This window comes from Trichosurus vulpecula, chromosome 7 (assembly GCF_011100635.1).
Source record: "Trichosurus vulpecula isolate mTriVul1 chromosome 7, mTriVul1.pri, whole genome shotgun sequence".
NCBI lineage: Eukaryota > Metazoa > Chordata > Mammalia > Diprotodontia > Phalangeridae > Trichosurus > Trichosurus vulpecula.
Window position 1 is genome coordinate 193,100,214 of NC_050579.1, and position 23,106 is coordinate 193,123,319.

A 23,106-nucleotide genomic window follows, 5' to 3' on the forward strand; every position below is an offset into this window, starting at 1 on the left:
GGAACTATGAGAATCAGAGCATGGGAAGATTTCTGTTCCCTAGGAAAGAGCCAACATTCTTGGGAATAAACAATTTTAATATAACTCGTTACACTCATTTAATCAGTCAATAAAAAAATCAATGAAATGCCTATTGCATGCCAGGTACTGTGCTAAACACTGGAAACAAAGAATGAAACAATTCCTGCTCTGAAGGAACTGATTCCTAACTTTCTGACCAGGAGGCAGAATGAGGCAGTGGGGAGAGAACTGGATTTTGGAGGGCCTGAGTTTTAATCCTAACTCTTCCATTTACTACGTCCTGTGTTGCCTACAATAAATTACTTAATTTCTCTGAGCCTGAATCTGTAAAATGATGGAGTTTAACTAAATGACTTCTAAGATTCCTTTGCAGCTTGAAATCTATGATCTTGTAAATCTGTGGGTATGTGAATGTAAGTGAAGTCAAGAGGGAGTAGATTGGTCTGTTTAATTCTAGCCTGGTACTTGGTCCCAGTATCCAGAGGCCAGGGTCCTTTTGGAGGTTTTAAGGAACCGTCTTGGGGTGATTCTATGGGAGTGATTCAGTAGGTTTTTTCTGGTAATCCTACTTTCATCCTAGCTAATAGGAAGTCATGAAAGGTGTTGGTATCCATCTTGCTTGTACATAATTTGTAAGTCTTGGACCAAACTGTCAAAGAAAGTTCAAACCAAAGTGGATCTACTGAGCATGGCCCATTCTCTTGAATATGTGACTAGATCCAATCTTTTGGTATCTTTAGAATGCAGAGTAGTGAGTCAAAGTACCACAGCACCACCATCTTACTTCTGTTTGTGCAGATATTTTGTTATTACATTATCTCACATAAAGTGTCCAATGCTAGGCTGCACTTTTAGAGAATAACTTTTTGTAAATTAAGAAAGGAACTAATATTCTTCAGCCTGACATTATTAATAAGTATAGTGAGGCTTGGAGAACAGGGCTGGGCACTTATTAAGCACCAATTATGTGCCAGACACTGCTAAATGCTTTACAAATATTATCTCATTTGATTCTCACAACTTTGTTTGGCAAGTGCAATCTTTTTTTTTAAACAAATGATGAGACTGAGGTTGAATGACTTGCCCAGGGTCACACTGCTAGTAAATGCCTGAAGCCACATTTGAATTCAGGTTTTCCCAACTCCAGAGACATCACTCTATCCAGCATGCCACATAAATGCTTCAATGAACCTTTTATTTTTCTATTATATTTTCACATGAACTTTTCAAACTTAATCCAAGATATTTACTCTCTTTCTCTCTCTTTCTCTTTTTCTTTCCCCTACTCCCTCATATAGCCATCTCTAAAACAGGCATTGATGGGTAGTGAATCAGTCAAGTAGTTTTTAATAAGTGTTTATTATATGCCAGGGACTATGCTAAGTGCCAGCAAGAACAAAGTCTCTTGCCCTTACGCAGCTCTGATTCTAATGAGTGACACAATATACAAATAACTATGTCTATAGTATATGTACATACAACTACACATACACACATATATATGTGTGTGTATATATATATATATATATAGAGGTATGCATGTACATACATATATGTGTACATATACCTACATATCTATATACATATCTCTGTGTGTGTATTTGTTGTTAGTTGTTTCAGTCATGTCTGACTTTTCATGACCCCATTTAGGGTTTTCTCAGCAAAGATATTAGTAGATTGACTTACCACCCATATTTGCCTGCTTCAGAGATGGCTATATGAGGGAGTAGGGGAAAGGAAGAGAGAAAGAAAGAGAGTGAGCATCTTGGATTAAGTTTGAAAAGTTCATGTGAAAATACAATAGAAAAATAAAAGGTCCACTGAAGCAGTTATGCAGCATGGTGAATAGAGTGCTGGCTCTGGAGTCAGAAAAAACTGAATTCAAATCTGGCTTCAGGCATGTTCTAGTAGTGTCACCCTGGGCAAGTCATTTAATCTCAATCTCATTATTTGTTTCAAAAAAAGATAATAATAGTACTTACCAGTACTTGGAAAAGTGATTTGCCATTTCCTTCTCCAGCTCATTTTACAGATGAGGAAACCAAGGCAAACCGGGTCAAGTGACTTGCCTAGGGTCACACAGGTAGTAAGTGTCTGAGGCCAGATTTGAACTCACGGAGATGAGTCCTCCTGACTTCAGGCCTGACACTATCGACTGTGCTACCTAGCTGCCCATTACACATGCATACGTATATACATAAATAATATATACACACACATATATACATGCATATATATGTGTGTGTGCGTACACACAGAAACACACACACACATATGTTTATAGTGTGTAACTGTAACATACTCTTGGGGCAGCTAGATGGCACAGTGGATAGAGTGCTGGGCCTGGAGTCAGGAAGACCCGAGTTCAAATGTGGCCTCAAACACTTGCTAGCTGTGTGACTCTGGGCAAGTCATTTAGCCCTGTTTTCCTCAGTTCCTCATCTGTAAAATGAACTGACAAGGGAAATGGCAAACTACTCTAGTATCTTTGCCACAAAACCCCCAAATGGGGTCACCAAGAGTAAGACATGACTGAAAAACAACTCAACAATGGAACATTATTTTAGGAGAAAAGGCCTAGCATTGAGAAGGAGGGTGGCAGAGCAGAAAAGATCTCTTGCAGATGTAGGCATTTGAACTGAGTCTTGGAGGAAACAAGAGAGTTAAGAGTTGCAGGGTAAGGAAGGAGAGTATTCCCAACATGGGGAACAGCCAGTGTAAATGCATTGAGTGGGGAGATGGAGTGTCATGTATGAGGATCAGTAAGGTTATTGAAGCTGGATTTTGGAGTGTGTGGAAGGGAATAAAGTATAAGACTACAAAGATGGGAAGGGACAGGGTGTGAAAGGCTTCCAATAGCAAAGATAAATTGTATATTTGACCATGATGATAATTGGGTGAGCCACCGAGTGTTGGGGTGACATGTGCTTTGGGAAAATCACTTGGTCAGCTGAATGGAGGCTGGAAATGAGGTAAGGAAAGACCTGAGGTAGGGAAACCATTTAGAATGTTATTGCAATAGTACATGTGAAAGATGATTAGGGCTTGAACTAGAGTAGTGACTGTGTGAATGGAACGAAAGCGACTTAAATCAGAGATGCTGAAAGGTCAAAATAAACATGCTGTTGCTTGATCTGAGAAAGAGCCAAGCTGGAATGGTAAGAATGTTATTACGAGATGTCAGAAGCATGAGAAGCCCTTCTTAGGGCTCTTGTTACCTTGATTCTGATCTTTGGTTCACAACCTCAGTGTTAGACTTGTCTCCTCACTATCCTCCACACATCCAAATCAGTTGCCATGTCATGTCATTTCTATCTCCATAATATTTGATCACTCTATTTGAATATAATTGGTTTCCTTTGTAATCCTTTGTGTTTTATTTTATGCAATTAAAGACATTATTTTGAGAAGACGTCTATGGGGTTTTCCAGACTGCCAGTGGCATCCACGGAACACAAAAAGGCTAAAAACCTTTGCTCTTGAGCTATTTGCATTTTACCATAAGACATGTAGATAGGTACATAAGGTCTTAACACAGAAACAATGTTGGGTGTTACTGGTGAAATTTCAGAAACAATGACAGGCCCAGCAGAAGAGATATTTTGGGCTAAAGAAATCTTGGCTGCACCTCTTGGCTTATACCATATGGCTGTCTCTTCCCCTAGGTCAGTCGCTGACTTTGGTTAGCCAGTATGATTAAACATGGGCTTCTACCTTCTGTCCATTTAATCCGTACTCTTCAGTAACAGCCTAAAATCCTAGTTCAGGCCAACATCACCTCCTATCTGAGTTAATTCAGCAGTCTTTTTGTTGGTCTCATTTTCTCGAGTCTTTTCTTTTCTTTGTAATCTCTTTGTATTTTTTTTTTTTTACATGCCCCCTTTGAAAACCTCAGGGGAATTAATCCTCCTTAACCAAAGAGCTTGGTCCTTGACTCATAGGGTTTACAGCTAGGAGATCTTTGAAGATGATTTAATTTAATAAATTTAATTTAATTTTAATTAATTAATTTTAATTAAATAATTAATTTAATTTAATTAATTTAATTTAATTAAATAATTAATTTAATAGATTCTATCACTTTAAAATGAGGCAATTGAGACTCAGAGAGATTGTTACCTTCTCAAAGTCACATAAATAACAACAGAAACAATATGTGAATCCAGCTTCTATGACTCGAATTCATTGTATTTTCTCCTAGAGCATCCTGCAATTTTCTGCATATTTAAGGTCGGGGCTGGGCTTTTCCACTCTGTGAGAGGGACTGTGGGGCAACCACACAGTTGCCAGTCAGCCAGTAAATAAACATTTACTGTGTACTATGTGCCAGGCACTGTGCTAAGTGTTGGAATACAAATACAGAAAAAAAATAACCAGTGCCTGCTCTTAAGAAGCTTACAATTTAATGGGGGAAGAAAGCATATGAAATCCAAAAAGATGAGGAGGGAAGAAGGGACTTGGCATGGGGTCATGATAGAGAAGTCTAAAGAAGTCTAAAAGAATGAACAGGAGGGAAATGAAGAGGTGCTTCCCCTTTTTAAATGGAAGTTTTGAAGTTCATGGCTCCACTTTCCAATCAGAGGGACAGAGGATATTAATAAAATAGGAATACCAAGGCTGATTCAATCTTACAGGATGATGAGATTTCCTAATAATGAGCTTCCTAGGGGCATAAGAGAAAAGTTCAAAGAAAATCCAAGACATTGCAGCTGGGTGAGAATTGAAGAGATGGTTGGCTACTTGGCTAAAGTGTAGGCTTGACCATATAATTTTCCCGCTCGATAAACTCCAAAGGCTCTCTATTGCCTCTAGGACCAAATACAAGTTCTACTTAGCTTTCAAAGCTCACAATAGTCCACAAAAGCTCACAATTGGTCCCAACATTTCTTTCAAATCTGATGATACATAATTGCACTTCCTTACTCTACAATCCAAACAACCTTTCCTCCTTGCTATTAAACATATGTGGCATTCCATCTTCCATCTTTAATCTTTGTACTGGCTGTCCTCCAAACCTGTAATGTTCTCCCACCTCACTTCTGCTTCTTAAAATTCTTTTATTCCTTTAAAACCATGATCAAAAGATCCCTTGTATATGAAACCGTTTTTCATCCTCAAAACTGCTAGTGACCTCTCCCTTTTCCATAAATTTATCTTTCATTTATTTTGTATATATGTTGTATGTGCTTATTTATATACATGCTGTCTCTCTTCAGACAACTTAAGCTCTTCAAAGGCAGGGACCATCTCACTTTGGTCTTTGGATCCTCCATACCTAGAACAGTGCCTTGTATATAGTAGATGATTAATAAGTGCTTTTTGATTGTTTCCTTGATTCTTCTGGGCCAGGATTTCTCTTTGGCGCCATTGAATGAGCTTTCATCCATTGTTCTGTCATAGTGGTTGCCTTTCACAGTTGGCTTGGGGTAATTGATCCATACCAGACTGGTATGCATTGGAGGGCAGCCATTCTTACTTCCTGCCTGTGTGTTGCCTTTAAATAAAAATGAATATTCATTTGGAACATATGCTTGTCTCAGAACATATCTTTTGAGTACATGTAGAATTTCCTTCAGCTTGGACAAGCCAAGGAAAGGCTGGGATGGTAGCAGCTTACAACTTTTTTTTTTTCATTTTTCAGCAATGAGGTAGATGATCAGTTCTGATTTTTGTCATTCCCTTAAAATCAGTTAGTTGACTTATAGCATGGCTTCCTTTGTCATATCAGTTATATTTAGTCACCAGAAAGAATGAGCTTAGGGGAAGAGTCAGATAGTTAATTAGTTCACATTCTGCCAAAGACATTGTCAATTCCATAGGATAATTAAAAAAAATAGATTCATTAAGTTTTCTGAAAATAAAATAATTTTAAAGGCATTAATCTTCTAATTTTCTAAAATGTCAGTTTATATCCATTTGTATCACAGCTATTTTACCAAAGAAAATAAATTATAAAAATATTAGGAAGGAATAATATATTTATCTCAATTGCAGAGAGCAGATAAAATTTTAACTATTAATTAAAGAGGAAGAAGTCATTGAAGTTAGACTAGATGGATTTAACAATATAAAAAAAATTAGGATGACTGTGCAACAAGAACCAATATAATCAAAATAGCATGAATGTATAAGATTGGAAAACTTATTCATTGCAAATATAACAGATAAAAACTGAAAATCTACTATTTGTAGGGAACCAATGTAAATATTCAAGGGCAATAACCAATCACTATTAGATAAACGTGAAAGGATTTGTAGGATAAGTTGTAGATACTTTATAAAAAAGAAAAAGATATACGAATTTAAACAATCATTGGGATTAAATTTCCATCTCACTAATAATCAGAAGAAATATAATCTAAAATGTATTTAATTTCCTTTTACTTCTTTCAATTCCAATCATAAAAGTAAATCCTTTTTGCCCAATAATGCTTAAATAGCAGCATTATTTATCATTGCAGCAACATTTCATTTACAACAAATACACAATGCTTGGTTTATGGCTGATCAAACTGTAATATATTAATGTAATTGTTCACAATTACAATGAAAATGATGTTACAACAATCAACTTGGGAAACAAAAAAAAATTGGAAGATTGCTATGATGTGCAAAGCAAAAAAAGTAATATATATGTGTATGTGTGTGTGTGTGTGTGTGTGTGTGTGTATATACACACACATATACTACAATATATGGAAGGAAATATAATCAGCAATGGAAAGCTTAGTAAACAACAGAAAATGGAAGGAGATACAGAGTGAGCAACTATTAAAGTACAATAAAAATTTGTGAACAAAATAATTTTAAGTGCAATTGGTGGTAAATATATATGTGCATATATGTATGTATGTATTTCAATGTGTTATCTAAAGTTGAGAGCACAGTTGTTTTTTCTTTTTTAAAGTACTGTAATTTCATTGGCATCAGGAATATCACATATTGAAATTCACTTTACCAATGTAGATAAGCAAATGATCTGTGTTTTATAGTCTTAGGAAACTGCATGAGGTACTGTGAGTTGAAATGCTTTATTTGCCCATGGTCACATAGCCAGTATTTTGTCAAAGGTTGTAGTTGAACTTCAAAGTTCAAGTCTTGAATCCAAAATGTACTCTTTATCTGCTACCCCTCTGTCTCTTTCAAGAAGACAATAGATTGTTTAAAATAAAGTGGAGTAATCAATTGACAATGCTCTTTTAGGTTTTTTTCTTTTTTACTGTCAATTCAGCAATCACAAACATTTCAAAACTTAAGGAAAGCTGATATAGATGGGGTATACTGGAACCAACTCATACCCATTCCGAAGAGCTGATTGTTAACTTTTCAGTATGAGTATTTATATTTCCAAAATCAGCAAAGGCTAACAACTAGGGCTTGATTTATTGTGTTCTTGTCTAAACAAGAAAATGATGGTGAAAATGTTAATAATGTGAATTAAACTTGAAAGTATATTGTAATTGTTTTTTCTGAAAGCTGGTTGTTACACATTTACCAGCAGACTCCTGGTATATTATATAATATACATGTGTTAGCTAAATATGAATATACACAAATATATGTAAATATGGATAATACAGATATGTAATAATAAAGCTATATACATATATGAGATACGTACTATCTTAAAGACATATACATTAAGATATAGGCATATCTTAAATTACATAGATGTAATGATAAAATATAACCCTGAGAATAATAACTAACAGCAATATAACACTTACTATGTCTTTGGCAATGTGCTAGGTGCTTTAAAATTATTATATCCCACAACGACCCCAGGAGGTAGGTGCTATTATTACCCGCTTTTTACAGAAGAATAAACTGAGGCAAACAGACATTAAGTGACTTGCCCAGGTCACATAGCTAGTTAAGTGTCTGAGGCCATATTTGAAGCCATGTCTTCCTGGCTGTAGGAATATATATGTATAAGCACACAATATACATATATGCATGTATACATAGGTGTATATCATATGTACACATATCAAAATATAAGCACACATGCATATATGCACATGTTAGTTTAACCAGGTAATACCAAGTTGCTCTAATTTGATCCCTCCTGGACTTCCCCTCCTTTCTCTTTGTGCAACTTTTAAGATGCTTTATTAATGCTATTTTCATGCGTATCTACCATTCTCCACTGACCACTCCTTCCAAGCACAAGCCTTCCCTTATAACAAATATATAGAGTCAAGCAAAACAGATCAAGCTATGGTTCATGGATGAGAATGAATATCTAACTCTATACTCATGTGTACAGGTTCTTTTTGCTATTTTTTGAGGATACGATACTTAACCAAACACAATGAACACGGTGCTTAGCACTTTAAAAAAATGTTGGCATGCCTAGTGGGGAACTGCATAAAGAAGTCTGCTCTCACATCTAGGTCACATTCCCCACATTTTGCTTCAAGTGGACTTCAGCCTAGCTAGTGTGTTTGAATATTTTGGTTGACACGAACCATACTCTATTCCCTGACAAACAGCAAAGTGCCAGCTGGAGTTAACTTCTTCTACATCCATTAGAAGTTCATTAGCAACGTGATCTGATTCTGCACTCATTTGTAGAGGGATACAGAGAAACATTGGCTCAGGAGTCAGAGGATAATGAATCGAATCCTGTCTTGGGTGCTTAGTCCTGGTGTGACTTCAATCAAATTATTTTAGCTTTCTGGGCTTCAGTTTCCTCATCTGCGAAAGGAGAAGCTTGGACAAAATGGTCTCTAGAGTGTTTGATCATAGGGTAGCTAGGGGACAGAGTGGATAGAGCACTGGGCCTGAAGTCAGGAAGACCAGAGTTCAAATCTGGTCTCAGACACTGGCAGTGTGACCTTGGCAAGTCACTTAATCCTATTTGCCTCATTTTCCTCCTCTGTAAAATGATCTGGAGAAGGAAATGGCAAATCACCCCAGTATTTGCCAAGAAAACCCCAAATGGGGTCATGAAGAGTTCAACACAACAGCAACAAAAGGATTTTGATGACCTCTAGAGATTCATTTCAACTCAAGATTGATGACCTGATGAACCACACTGTACTCCCAAACAAATAAGAAAACACTGGCTGGAATTATATTTTTTTCTGGACCATTAGTAATTTTTCAGCAACATGGTATGATGCTGAATATGTACTGTAGATTAAGATTTGAACTGACATGGAAAGAATATTAGCTCTGACATGAGAAGACAGGATTAAAATACTATTTCTGACACTTAGTATTTTTGTGACTTTGGGCAAATCCTCTATTATAACTGGACCTCATTTTCCCCATCTGTAAAATGAAGAGATGTTTCAGGAGTTTTTTTATCTTTTTTTGTGTCATGAACTCTTTTGGCAGTATGATTGAGTATATGGACCCATTCTTAGAATCATTTTTAAGTTCATAAAATAAAATACATTGGATGACAAATTAGTCATTATTAGTCAAATTAGTTATTATTTTTTTGAAGTTCACGGGTGCTAGGCTAGGAATCTTTGTACTAGATGGTGTTGGGCGTCCTATCTAGTTCTAGATCCTATGACCCTTGAATGACTATTATATTCAAAGGGTGCCTTCATCTCCCTCCTAGAAGAGAAGGTAGAGGGGGTTGAGGAATGCCTATCCACTCTCCAGATTGTCAGGGAGAATGACATGCTTCCAACAAACTGCAACAGCAACAACCATAATTACAACTATGACCAAAATAAAAAAAAAGAAAAGCTTCAACATGAAAATTAAAAAAGAAAACATAAAGGGATCTGAAAATTTAGAGGGAAATCTTGTCCTTTGTTACCTGCTTGGAACGTAGGATGAAAATGTCAAGAGAAGAGAAGAAAGAAAACTACTGCACACTTGGAATTAAGCAGCACAAGTAGGCTCTTTTCTAACAGGAGGGACCTAATCCCACTGAAGAGGAGCCAAATAGCTTCTTATCTTCCAAAGAAGGATATGGATTCGTGGGTGCTTTTAGGTGAGAGCTAATTCAGTAAGGTCAGAGATGAATAGTGGTGGATGATAACTCTTTGCTGAGGGCTACTTGGGACAGCAATTTGTCAAACTGCTATGTTCACTACTATGATGTGGCCAAAAACTTCTTAAGACTCATCAAAACTAGAAGATTATTGCTTGCTTTTGATGATCCATGTGGTCAAAAATGATGCTTTTATGAAGAACCTAGAAAACAAAGCTAAAATCATGAAGTTGAGGGTGGGGACTTGTTATGTTTGGTTTCAAAGGACAGAATAAGGGTAGAAGGTGGATATAGAAAAGAAGTAAATTTAGACTTGCCATAATTTTAGAAAGAAACAAGCAAAAAATGTAAACAGATGACATGAAGGCACTCCCCCACCCCCTACTCCTTCTTCAGACAAAAGTTGGACGACCATTTATTGACTGTATTGTACAAGATATTCTTGCCCTTCTGAGATCAGATAGCCTTTGAGTCTTGTCCAGCTCTGGGATTTTGTAATTCTGTAATATACTCACAGATCTATTGTGAGGATCACATAAGAAATGTGTATGCAAAAGACTCAAGATGAAATGGTTTTATTGACAAGGAGCTATTATTATTTGAAAAAAACAGTAACTTCAAATCCTCAGAATTAGACTTCATTATATATCAAACACACTAAGATGATGTTTTTATTGTTCTTTTGACAAGATTTATGTTATTATTGGTGTGGGGAACTTCTAGTAAAGAAATTCCCTCTACAAATAGAGATCAGGATTGTCTCCATAATTGGCAGAGTTCTTCCTTCTTGAGTTACACTAGGAAGATTTCTAATGTCTCATTGCTAATAATACTAACTTTTGGTTTTAGATCTAAGCTTTAAAATGTTTGGAGATGTTCTTTCTATGCATACAATTTATGCTTTTATTTCTTCTATTATATTGTATTATAAATTATCAGATGTTTTCATGATAAATAACTGTTCCACTTTGTAGAATTTTTTTTTGAAGCTTGATATCATCAGCTCTTTGAGATGCTTTTGTTTGTAATTATGTTGAATATTTTTTAAGGTTGAATTTTTGTCCCTGGCATAAATCCAACTTAGTTAAAGTAAATATCTATATCTATGTAATCATTTGTCTCAATTTCTATGGAATAGCATAATGTTGTGGTCTTTTTCTGGGATTTATTTTAAATTTTTGTATCATTATTCATTAATGATATTACTTTATAATACTCTTTCTTTTATGTTTTCATGAATCAGGTTTTTAGTTTATATTTGTCTCATCAAAAATAATTTGGTAGGATGTTTTTCTTCTTCATTTTTGAGAATAATTTGTGTAGCAAGGGTATTAATTGCTCATTAAAAATTTAATAGAATTTATTTGTATATATATTTTGCACCAGATGTGTTTCCTTTCATAGTTTGTTTGTGATTCCTTCAGCTTAATTTTCTGAGAGATTAGGTTGTTCAAGGTCTCTATTCCATGAAGTCTTGTTCACTTTATTATTCATGTTTTGGTAGGCAATCCTCTATTTTGTTTAAATTGTCAATTTCACAATATAATTTGTATAGTATAATTTGGGATAGTTCTTTTTCTTTTCTGTTGTAATTCTGGTTTTTTTAAACATATTTTTTCCTTTGTGCTTAAGCTAGCTAAAGAATTAACAATTTTGTTAGATTTTAAAATAATGAACTTTTAGTTTGGTTTATCAATTGGTGGATTTTTTCTCTTTTCAACTATCTCTCCTGTGATTTTCAAGATTTTGTCTTTTGTGTTTATTTTGAATTTGTATATTCATTAAAATTTATGATTTTAAAATTTCACAGTTCATGAATTCATTTTATTTGGTCAATGCTTATTTTCAGACACAATTTTTCTTCATAGGATTACTCAGAAATCATGTTTCATTGTCACTATTCCCTTTCATATAATTATTTATTTTTCTTACCTATTTTTTTTTCTTTTGTGCATTCATCCAGGATGTCACCATTCAGCTTCCAGTTATATCTGCATCTTTTTTTCTTTTTTATATTGGTTATTATTATTTTTTATGTTTGCAAATGATGCACGTAAGATTTCTGTTTTTTTTCCTTTTTCTTTGTAATATAAAAGTGTCCTGGCACACAATATATTTTAAATGTACAATTCAGTGTTCAGAATATGTACATTCCTTAATGCCCCCATTTAGAAGACATCAAACATAGTTCATGTCTAAATTCTCCAATGGTTTGTGTACTTACATATTTTTCTTTTTTGCTTATCTTTCTGTTAGATTTTTTCCAGCTCTGTGAGAGAAAAATTAAAGTTTCCTATAATTATTATGTTACTATCTCTTTTTGCAATTCAGTTAATTTTCATTTATATTCATATTTATTTTAAATAAGCATTCCACATATACTTCATTTATATTTATAAATTTAGATACTTCTTGTCATGTGGTTCATGTATTTATTACTGACACCAGTTCATTGTATGTTCCCTTTTATCATAATAGTGTTTACTTATATATCTCTTCTGATGCTGCTTTGTCTATAACATGAATGCAATTCCAATTTTTTTGGGGGGGTGAAGAATAACCTGATCCATTGTAAGTTTATTTCTGGTTGTCCATATTCATCTTGTATGTACGTATAGTTAGATGACTTTCTTGCATAATAGAGTTAGGGATTTTGTTTTTTATGTATTTTATTACTATATTTCATTTTATCAAAATGTTTAATACATTTAAGGATATAATTGCTAGACATATGCTTTGTTCCACTTCTTATTTTCTAGTGACTTCTTTTTCTCTTTTAAATGAGTACTTTGCCTTGCAATTAGCTTTGTTTAGACTGCTTTGCTCTTTGTCTATTCCCTAGACTCTGTCTACTCTCTCATCCCCATTTACCTGTTGTATCATAAATTCATTTTACTTACTTAAAAGATTAATTTTCTTTCTTTACTTGCTGTTATTTAACTATTTTATCTCTCCCTTAACTATTGTTTTTTCCCATTCTGCTTACTTCAAAATCTTTCCTTTCTGAATCTTTGGAAACTTCCTGTTTTAAAAGATTTTCTTTCACTGCACTATTTTCAAAGTTTTTCTTGGCAGCATCTTCTTCATTTTTCAGTGTAATGTGAATTTTTTTCCTCATTCATTAACTATATCCTTACTTATTCTTTCTTCATTCTATCTGGTTCCTTGACGGAAATAAAACTTCTTAAATATCAGGTTTGAGTTCCATTTTGTATCCCATTTGGATGATATTATCATTTCTAGTTCTTATCTTCTTCCTCTATAATATCTACTGTGCCTCACTCCTTAACAAAACAACCCACTCTGGAAGGAAGCATTTTGGGTTGAAAGTATTGTGTGTGTGTGTATCTTTGTGTCTTTGTGCATATGTGTGTGTGTAATTTCAGAAATGTTTCTAGTGCTTTTTATTTTATGAATATCTTTTAAATTGATGATTAGAAAATGGTTAGGATATGTCATTTAGGCTTGCAGCTCAAATCTGTTTACTTTTTGGAATATACTATCCTCCTTGTTTTTCCATTTTCTCATGAATTTGGAATAGTTGTGTTAATGCAATAATACAATAGTTGTGTTAGTCCACTATATTTGAAGGTCTTTCCTGGTTGCCAATAAAATTTGTTGTTTGTTATTTAAAATGTGAAATATGACCACTATATAACTTGGGATTTGAAGCAAGGAACACTATTTATTTATTTTTTCCCTGCTAATACTCTATGGATTCAGTCAATCAATGCTTTGTTGTCTTTATTCAGAAGTTCTCAAAAGTTTTCTTGTTATTTTCCTGCAATATGGTATTAATACTTGATGTAATGCTCTTCTGGGATAACTATGATCCTTAAGTTCTCTGAGTCATTTTAAAAATGAATAGATATAGATTGTATAGAATTAATCTATTCTTTTTTCAAAATCATTTTTGCCTTTTGTTTTTCTTTAGCCATTTCCCCCTCCATTTCAGTACTTTTGCATTCCAAGTTTAGTATTTTTTTCACCTGAGCTTCTACATTTTTGAAGAGATTCTGCATCTTGTATTCAATTCTTCCTACTCTGTACATCCTTTAAAATTCTGAGTTGAGTTCAGATTAAAATTCATTCTTAATTTCTTCTTTCAAGAATTCTCTATCATTTGGAACTATTTCAGAATTTCTTACCACTATTTTCACTTTTCATTATGAAATTTAATCTATTGTATTTTATATTATATTTGTTTAATGAGCCTCAGTTTCTTTTTGAAATTTCATTTATTTTTCCTTTATTTAAAAAATTCTTTCACATGGTTCAAGTGATTGTGAACTGCTGGATTTATACTTAAGCTTTTGTCTTGAATTTTCAATCTTTCAGTTTTCCTGCTAATTTACCTCTGGTTTATTTCATCCCCTTTCCACTGCTGTAAAAATCATTGAGACTGGGCTGCCTGGTATTCCCAGCCTCCTTAGTTGGGGGATATGAGTTTCTTTAATTAAGAGTTATAATAATAACATTTACATAGCACATGCGATGCATCAGGGGATGTTTGAGGTCCTCACTGACACCTTTTCAGAGATGGTCATCCTCCTTTGGTGTTCACCTGTGCTCCAACTCTCACCTGTGGCTCCAAGAAACTGCAGCATATGTGATGGCCATACCCTGGTAAAACCATCTTGGCAGACAGACTAAACTAGGTGGAGGGCAACTGACAGGTTTCAAACCCTAGTGAGTCAGGGGAATGTCTACTTCAAGCATGTGAAGACTTCCTCTGGTGTAATGAGATGATGAGCATAGCCTATTCCAATGGCCATGAAGGAAGCTGAAGCAGTAACTGTGGAGTGCTTAAAACTGGTCAAACATGGAAGATACCAAGCTCATCCACTGAAGGCTGGGCCATTGCCAGTCATCCTGATTTTGGTCTTGACTTTTGGACTTAAATGAATGGAAGAGAGAGTGAGACTGATAATTTTGTGCAACTCTTCCTCACTTAAATCCATTTAATGTGCAAGTGAAGGCTACATCTTGTGATGTCAGTCCTCTTTAATGATGAAGGGCAAGCAACAACCATGTGAAAGGCATTGCACTAAGTGTTTTACAAGCATTGTTTCACTTGATCCTTGTAACAGCTCTGTAAGGCGATACTATTCTTATCCTTATTTCACAGTTGAGAAAAGCAAGACAAACAGAAGTTAAGTGACTTGCCAAGGTTACATGACCAGGAAGTATTTGTGGTCAAATTTGAATTCAGGTCTTCCTAATGCAGGGCCCAGCACTCTAGCCATTGCCCCACCCAGTTCAAATCCATATGCAGACACTAGCTGTACCACCCTAGACAAATCACTGTGTCTTCCATAGTTTTCTCATCTGTCAAATAGAATAATGATAGAATCTACCTGTGATGGTTGTTGGGAGTCTCTCAAGTGAAATAGCATTTGTAGTGCACTTAGAACAGTGTCTAGCAAATAGTAGCCACTTCATAAATGTTCCTTCCTTCCTTCCTTCCTTCTTTCCTTCCTTCCTTCTTTCCTTCCTTCCTTCTTTCCTTCCTTCTTTCTTTCCTTCCTTCTTTCTTTCCTTCCTCCCTTCCTTCCTCCCTCCCTTCCTCCCTCCCTTCATTCCTTCCTCCCTTCCTTCCTCCCTTTCTTCCTCCCTCCCTTCCTTCCTTCCTTCCTTCCTTCCTTCCTTCCTTCCTTCTTTCCTTCCTTCCTTCCTTCTTTCCTCATGTGGACTTATGTCATTCTTTTGGATTCAGCTGTAATAATTCCAAATCTGGTACATCATTCCTCTTCCTGATTTCTTAGGTTTTTGTGGCTTGGAAAAAAATAATCGAACTAGCCATCTTGCTGGTCACATGATTGTAATATTTATTCTAGATTCCAATTGATGGTAGCAATAAAAGCTGCATTTACTCACATGATTTCTCATTGTCATTCACCCTCATGGTAGTATTCTAAAAGAGGAGTGTGGTTGGGGGAAGAAATAATAGGAATATTCTTGGTAATATTAAAAAATCTTTGATGATCACATAACTGCTGAAGAATGGCGATTCTCTCAATGTATTTAGGAAAACTGACTGGGCAATTGAGATGTAGGAACTGGGAAGGTAGCAATTGCAGTCAATTGTTCATTTGGTGTTATGCTACAATTATTCACACACACATATATATGTATGTATATATGCACATATATCCATTTAGAGTACTATAATTTCAGCTTTAGAACTGAACCTAAATAGTTTCTCTTTCAATCCAGCAAAAAAAGGAGTCCTAGGGTTTTGAATACTTTTCCTTCCTTTTCTCTATTTGTTATCTCCCAGGATGATAATAATAGGACAATCATAATTATTATTATCTGAGGACCCTCTACTGGTAGCCATGGTTTCCCTCTTTTAGTCTAGGAAAAAAAAACATTCCTGGGATTCTAAATTCCTTTTTATTCTACAAATTTTCTCTATGTGGTATCTTTTGGTTGGTAAAAACATCCAAAGCTTTTTGCATTCTCAGGTCATGTTCATGGAAACACCACTTATTTTTCTGTGTGAGGGAGACAAGAAGAATGGGGACTTGGGCAAAGAGTTAATTTGGCTAATGATAAACATTCAAGAAACAACTCCCTGATTGTCTAATATCATTTCCTATTAAGATCTTCCTTATTTCTTTCCTGAGAGCATGGGGGCCCATGTCATTTGAGAAAAAAAGGATTAATATCTTATATTTGGGTTGACAAATCATGGTACATTAGATAAATACTATGGATATAGTGCATCTGGATTTCAGTAAGGCATTAGAGGAAATTTTTCATCATATCCTTGGAGACAAGATAGAGAAATGAGAGCTAGATGACAATATAGTTAAGTGGATTCAGACTTGGTTAAGTAACTTAACCCAGAATATAATAGATTTATGTTCACATGGAAGGGGGTCTTCATGATATAGCGCACAGAATAAGAGAATTAGAGTCAGGAAACACCAGGTTCAAATTCTGCTTCAGATATTCATGACTTTTTGCAATTCATTTTACTTCCCAGTCTTTGCTTCCTCTGTATTGCTCTCTTTAAAATAGTAATAGTAATGTCTATATGAATTACCTCACAATGTACAAATGAACTAATGCATGCAAAGCATGTTACAAACTTTAAAGTACTTTATGAATATGAATGATCATTATGTTTTAGAGCTCTGTGCTAGATTCTATTCTAGTCAACATTTTGATAAACATCTAGGTGGTTCAGTGGATAGAGTACTGGATCTGGAGTCAGGAAGACTTGATTTCAAATCCAATCTCAGACATTTTAGCTATGTAGACTTGAGCAAACCATTTCCTCAGTTTCCACATCTGTAAAATAGAAATAACAATATTACTTACCCCTTAGTGCTGCTCTAAGCACAAAATGAGCTAATATATTATGTCCCCAAAGTCCTAGTTTAATTTTAAGTTTATTAAAGGGCCTTGCCAACCTTAAAATGTTATATAAATGCTAACTACTATTATTTTTAGATGATGAACCAGTTGGCACGCTGATCAAATTTGCAGATGACTGACACAAAGCCAGTGTAAGCTTGATCAGGCAGCCTCCAAATCTTATATTTTGAACAAGAAGCCAGAAGCAAGCTCAGCTGACATAATTTAGATAGACCGTCCTAGTCTGGAGCTGGCAACTCTTTGAGCATTTCTCTTCTCCAATTCTAGTAATCACTGCACTGGGGAACTAGAGCACCACAAGTCGTGAATTCATAATGAAAGAGTCACCTGTGAACATACCCCATTTACCACAATGACCACAGTACATAAGAGAAGAAGGCAGCAGATTAATTCTGAAGGCAGTTCACTCCAATGCCTCCCAGTCTCTTAACTGTCCCTTTTCAAGCACCTTTCTAACACTCAGGCCAAGCAGCAATCTACATCCACTCTACACCAACAGATAAAAGCCAGCTTCATGTACTAAGGTTTTTTTGTGCAGCATCTCCTTTCCCACTGTTTGCAACATTTAAATCCCCTCATACAAATAACAACACAATCCCTTAGTCCCCACAACTGATTTCACAGTGAAGAGTTGGATGGTTAGAACTCTGTCCTCTCCTCTCACCAAAATTCTTCATAGAAGCACACCTGCACTCACCTCTATTTCCCAATCTCACAGTGTTTCACATCATCCTCACAACTTGGAGGAAAAGTTAATATCTTAGACAGCAGAATCAGAATCCCCAAAGATCTGAATTGACTGGAATGATGGGCCAAACTAAAGATGAAATTCAATACGCATGAATGCTAAATCATACATGCAGATTTGACAATTAATTGCACAAATACAGGATGGAAAGATGTGAAAAAGACTTAGGATTTTAATTGATTGCTTGTTTACCATGAGTCAACAGTGTGATATTACTGCCAAAAATACTAATGCTAATGTAATTTTATTCTGTATTAATAGAAGTATAGTGTCCGGAACAATGGAAATAATAGTCCCACTGGACTCTGCCCTGGTCAGATGACATCTGGAGTACTATGTTCAGTTCTGGCATCACAACTAAAGAGGGAAATTGACAAGGCAGAGCGCATCCAGAGAAGAGTGACTTGGACCTTAAGAGGATTTTAAGTTGTGTTATATTGGGGAAGATGGAGGAAACTAGGGATACATAGCATGAAAGATGGAAGACATCAGGGAGGCAGAGTAGTAGAAGGAGCATTGGATTTGAAGTCATAATACATAGGATCTGGTCCTGGTTCTGGCATTTACTATGTGTGTGACTTGGAGAAAATTAATTACCTTATTTTTTGTATGCTTCAGTTTCTTCATCTGTGAAATGAGTGAATTGGAATGGAAGGATTTTAAGGTCCATTTCAATTCTAAATCCTTGATCCTGCCATTATAATTCTTTTGAAAATTTGAAAGATTATAATGTCAAAGGGAGACTAAGCTTATTGTGCTTGGCTTCAAAGGGCCCCCATGGTATAGTAGAAAGGGTAAAGGATTAGAAATCAGGAAACTTTGGTTCAAATCCTAGCCTAGCCAAGTTGCTTAACCTCTCTGATGCTCAGTTTCTTCAACTGAAAAGTAAGAGAGGTGGTCTGATAAAAGTTTTCTGAAGAGTAGTGTATGCCCCACTTAGGTAGGGGCTCAATAGATTCTCTAAGGGTAGGAGGTAAGAATATGGGTCACAAAATATAATAAAATTATTGGATATTTTCCAGTACAATTACTTCTTAAATTTATTCATTTTTAACAAAAGCAAAGTTCACATCAAAATAAATAATAATAAAACTCATACAATGAATTTTCTTTGAGAGTAAATGTACTACAGCCACTATACATGATACATGTACCATCTGTCATCAGAGAGAGTTGGTAGTGACTCAACAAAGAAGAGTTGTAATGTCATCCATTTAATACCTTTGAATGTGAGGTCTATAAACCCAAAGTTAAACAATCTCTGGAAGTTAAAAGTAACATAATATGTGTTATGTTTTCCAACCTTATTAATTTAGCTTAGTACATAATCATCTAATTAAAAAAAACCTGTGACTTTTAAAACATGGAAATAAGAATTATTATATATAATTGTTCAAACTTTATGAGAACTAAAATGAAATTTAGTTCTCGTAGTTTTTTGTCTTTGTTTTTTTTTTAAAGTTGAGATAATATGCATTCATTATGGGCATGTATGCAAGTGGTTTAAAAAAATCCATTGGGACAATCAGTCATTAAATATTTATTAACCACCTACTATATTTCAGGTATTGTGCTAGGTGCTAATGAAGATATTACTAGCAGATAAAGTTAGTATAAAGATAATAGAGATGGCTTAAGTAGCAGAAATAGAAAAACACACACCAAAATGACCAAATCCAGAAAATGAAATCTACCCTATTTATTATTTAGATTTATAAGCTCTATTAGTCTTGAAGAGAAAACTACTATGTTTTGTTTTTTATGAATGCTTTAGTTACAGGTAGCATAAAACCGTAAAAAAATTAAAGAGAATTTAGAATATATTGGCAAGACAAATTTTCCAAACAAAATTAAATGTTTTTAATAAGGAAAAATAAGGTTTCCTAAACAGTATGTTTGGTGGCATCAAAAAGAATTCCTGAAATATAAACGGTTGCTGAAAGAAGTACTAAGTGTAAAAATGCTTTATGGATAGAAGAAATGGTGCCACCTCTTGACTTGATGGAAACAATGATTGACAAATAGTATGAAAAACAATTTCAAATATTAACACAAAAAGATAATGAATTCTGTTTTTCAGTTGTGTCCAACTCTTTGTCATCCCATTTGGGGTTTTCCTGGCAAAGATACTGGAATGGTTTGCCATTTCTTTCTCCAGTTCATTTTATAGATGAGGAAACTGAGGCAAACAGGGATAAGTGATTTGCCCAGGATCATACAGCTAGTAAGTGTCTGAGGTCAGATTTGTACTCAGGAAGAGGAGTCTCTCTTACTCCAGGCCTGAAATTCTACCCATTATAAAAAAAAATTGCTCATATGTTTGAAGACTATCATAATCAATTAGTTGAAAAACTGAAGTCTTCCTATTTTTCATTTCAAGGGGATGAAGTAACGGATGTTGTTAAAATGCTCTTTTGATATGTATGGTATATGGTCAAAATTGATAGGTAATAGAAATATGATTTCATTGGTATAGGAAACTCCTAGATAAGGAAACTCCCTCTAAATGCAGGTTGGTGATTTCTTTGCAACTTAAAGTCTTAGAGAGTTGCCTAGAAAAGTCAGAGATGGAGTGAGTTGCTCAGGGCAACATGGACAATATATGTTAGAGGTAGAAATTGAGCCTAAGTCTTCTTAGATTCAAGGCTAGCTCTGTTTTCTATGTCATGCTGCTTCTCTTTTGAAACAGATGCTAGGGAAAATTTGTTTACCTTATTAACTAATTGATAGAAATGCCAAGTCAAGTAAAATGTTCAATATAATTGTGGATTTAAAAAGTGAAAATTACATGTGAGAATTCTGTTGTACAAATGAAATGAGAGGGAAAGTGAATAAGTATTTGTATAGTGTCCACTATGTGCAGTGTGCTAAGTGTGCTAAGCACCACAGATATGTCAATTGATTTTCATAACAATTCAGTGAGGTAGGTGCTATTATTATCCCCACTATATAGTTCATGAAAATGGGGCAAGCAGAAATTAAATGTTTTGCCCAATGTCACAGAGCTAGTAAATATCTGCAGCTATATTTGAACTCACACCTTCCTGACTCCAGGCCTGGTATTCTGTCCACTGTGCCATCTAGCTGCCTAGAGAAAGTAATTATCATTATTAATTATTTAACTGGTCTACAAAATGATTTTTCATTTCACTTTAAGGACTCAGATATTTCTGAATATGAATGGAAGAAAATGCCATTGACTACGGATAAGTAGAATTCATTCAGCCTTATTCCTTCTGAATAAGAACAATGAATTGAATTTTTTTTTTTTTGGAGAGGCAATTGTGGTTAAGTGACTTGCTCAGGGTCACACAGCTAGTAAGTGTCAAGAATCTGAGGCCAAATTTGAACTCAGGTCCTGCTGACTCTAGGGCTGGAACTACATCTACTGTACCACCTAGCTGCCCCATATTGTTTTTTAATAGTACATTGTAATGTGCATTTAAACCTGAAAATCAAATCATGTTTTTACTCTGAGCGAAGAAGGATTTTTCTAGTTTGTTAAAGAAAATGAAGACAATCTTGCACCTATTCATTGCATATTTTTGAAAAATGTGGTTTTCTTAGCTATTATAAAAACAAAAATATTGATTGCAGTTAGCTGCTGAAAAAGATTTATGAGCAGCGATAACATCAATAACACCACATCTTAAGATTCTTCATATTTAGAAACAAGCCTACTTATAATCGTTAATTTGAATACCATAAGGGATTCTACAAACAAACAAATACCCCATATATGTTAGACTATTTCTGTTTTATGTTTAAGCTTTGTTTGTGAGATGTTATGGAATTATAGTGAATTATAAATATATTTTAGCAAACTATGAGTGGCAGCTATTGTCTATTGAATAAAGAGCAGGCCTTGGAACTAGGAAGATATGGGTTCAAGTCCCATTTCTGATACATAGTTGCATTTTGGGGGAAGGCAGATTTGGGCTCAATATTTTTGAAAAAGACTTCTAATTATTAAAGCTTTCAGTAAATTAAATGGGCTTTTTCAGGAATTGTGAGTTTCCTACCACTAGAGTTAATTAAAACAGGTGCTGAAATGATCATGCGGAGATCCAAATCTAGTTTATAAAAAATTTTTGTTAACATAGGCTGCTCTTTTGTCATCAGGCAGGCTGTACCCAGATGATCATCTTACTTCCTTTGGCTTTGGCCCACCATTCTTCTAGTCTTTGTGGTTAGAGACAAGTGTTAAATCATTTCCCACTGGCTTATTTATTTATTTTTCTCCTTTTGAATTTAGATCTATGAATTTTCCTATTTATTCAATTGCTACTTGTCCCAGGCCCCTATCCAGAGTACTAATGAATTTTATACATAGCTCCCAGCCCCTATCCTTAGCTTTACAAATGTCTAACTTTTACCTTTTAAGAAAATGTGAAATATAGAATCATAAACATAAAAGGAATCCCAGAAATCAATTAGTAGGACATTTACTCAAAATATAGTCATGCCTACATCCCTAAGAAGTGGATATCCAGTCTCCATTTGAAGATCTTTAAATGGTACATTCACTGTACCCTGAGGTAGCCCATTCCATTTTGGGGCAGTTCAAATGTTAATTTTATGGACTTTTTCTGATATGATGTTTAACCCTCTATGAAAGATGGCATATATGATAGGCAGCCCATGTGTCATCATATACCAGGTTACATTACCCACATTTTCAAGAAGCTGAGAGAATAAGACAGGCATCTGTTCTCATGGCATTGTATGGCAATCATTGATGGAAATCAGAATTTCCTTCTCACAGGCTGAAGAAAAGGAGCTAACCTTGCCAAAGGCACAGTTGAAAATCAGCGTCTGTTATTGATGTAAACTGAAATCCTGGCATTCTGGTGACAAACTAGACTTTGTCCAACCTGGACATAATTAGGAGCTGGATTATGGTCATAACATGCAAACACAACTTCTTGCATTCATTTCCAGTTGACTGTAACAGCTGTGTTAAGTGCCATCTGTACTCTAAGCCCTAGAACTT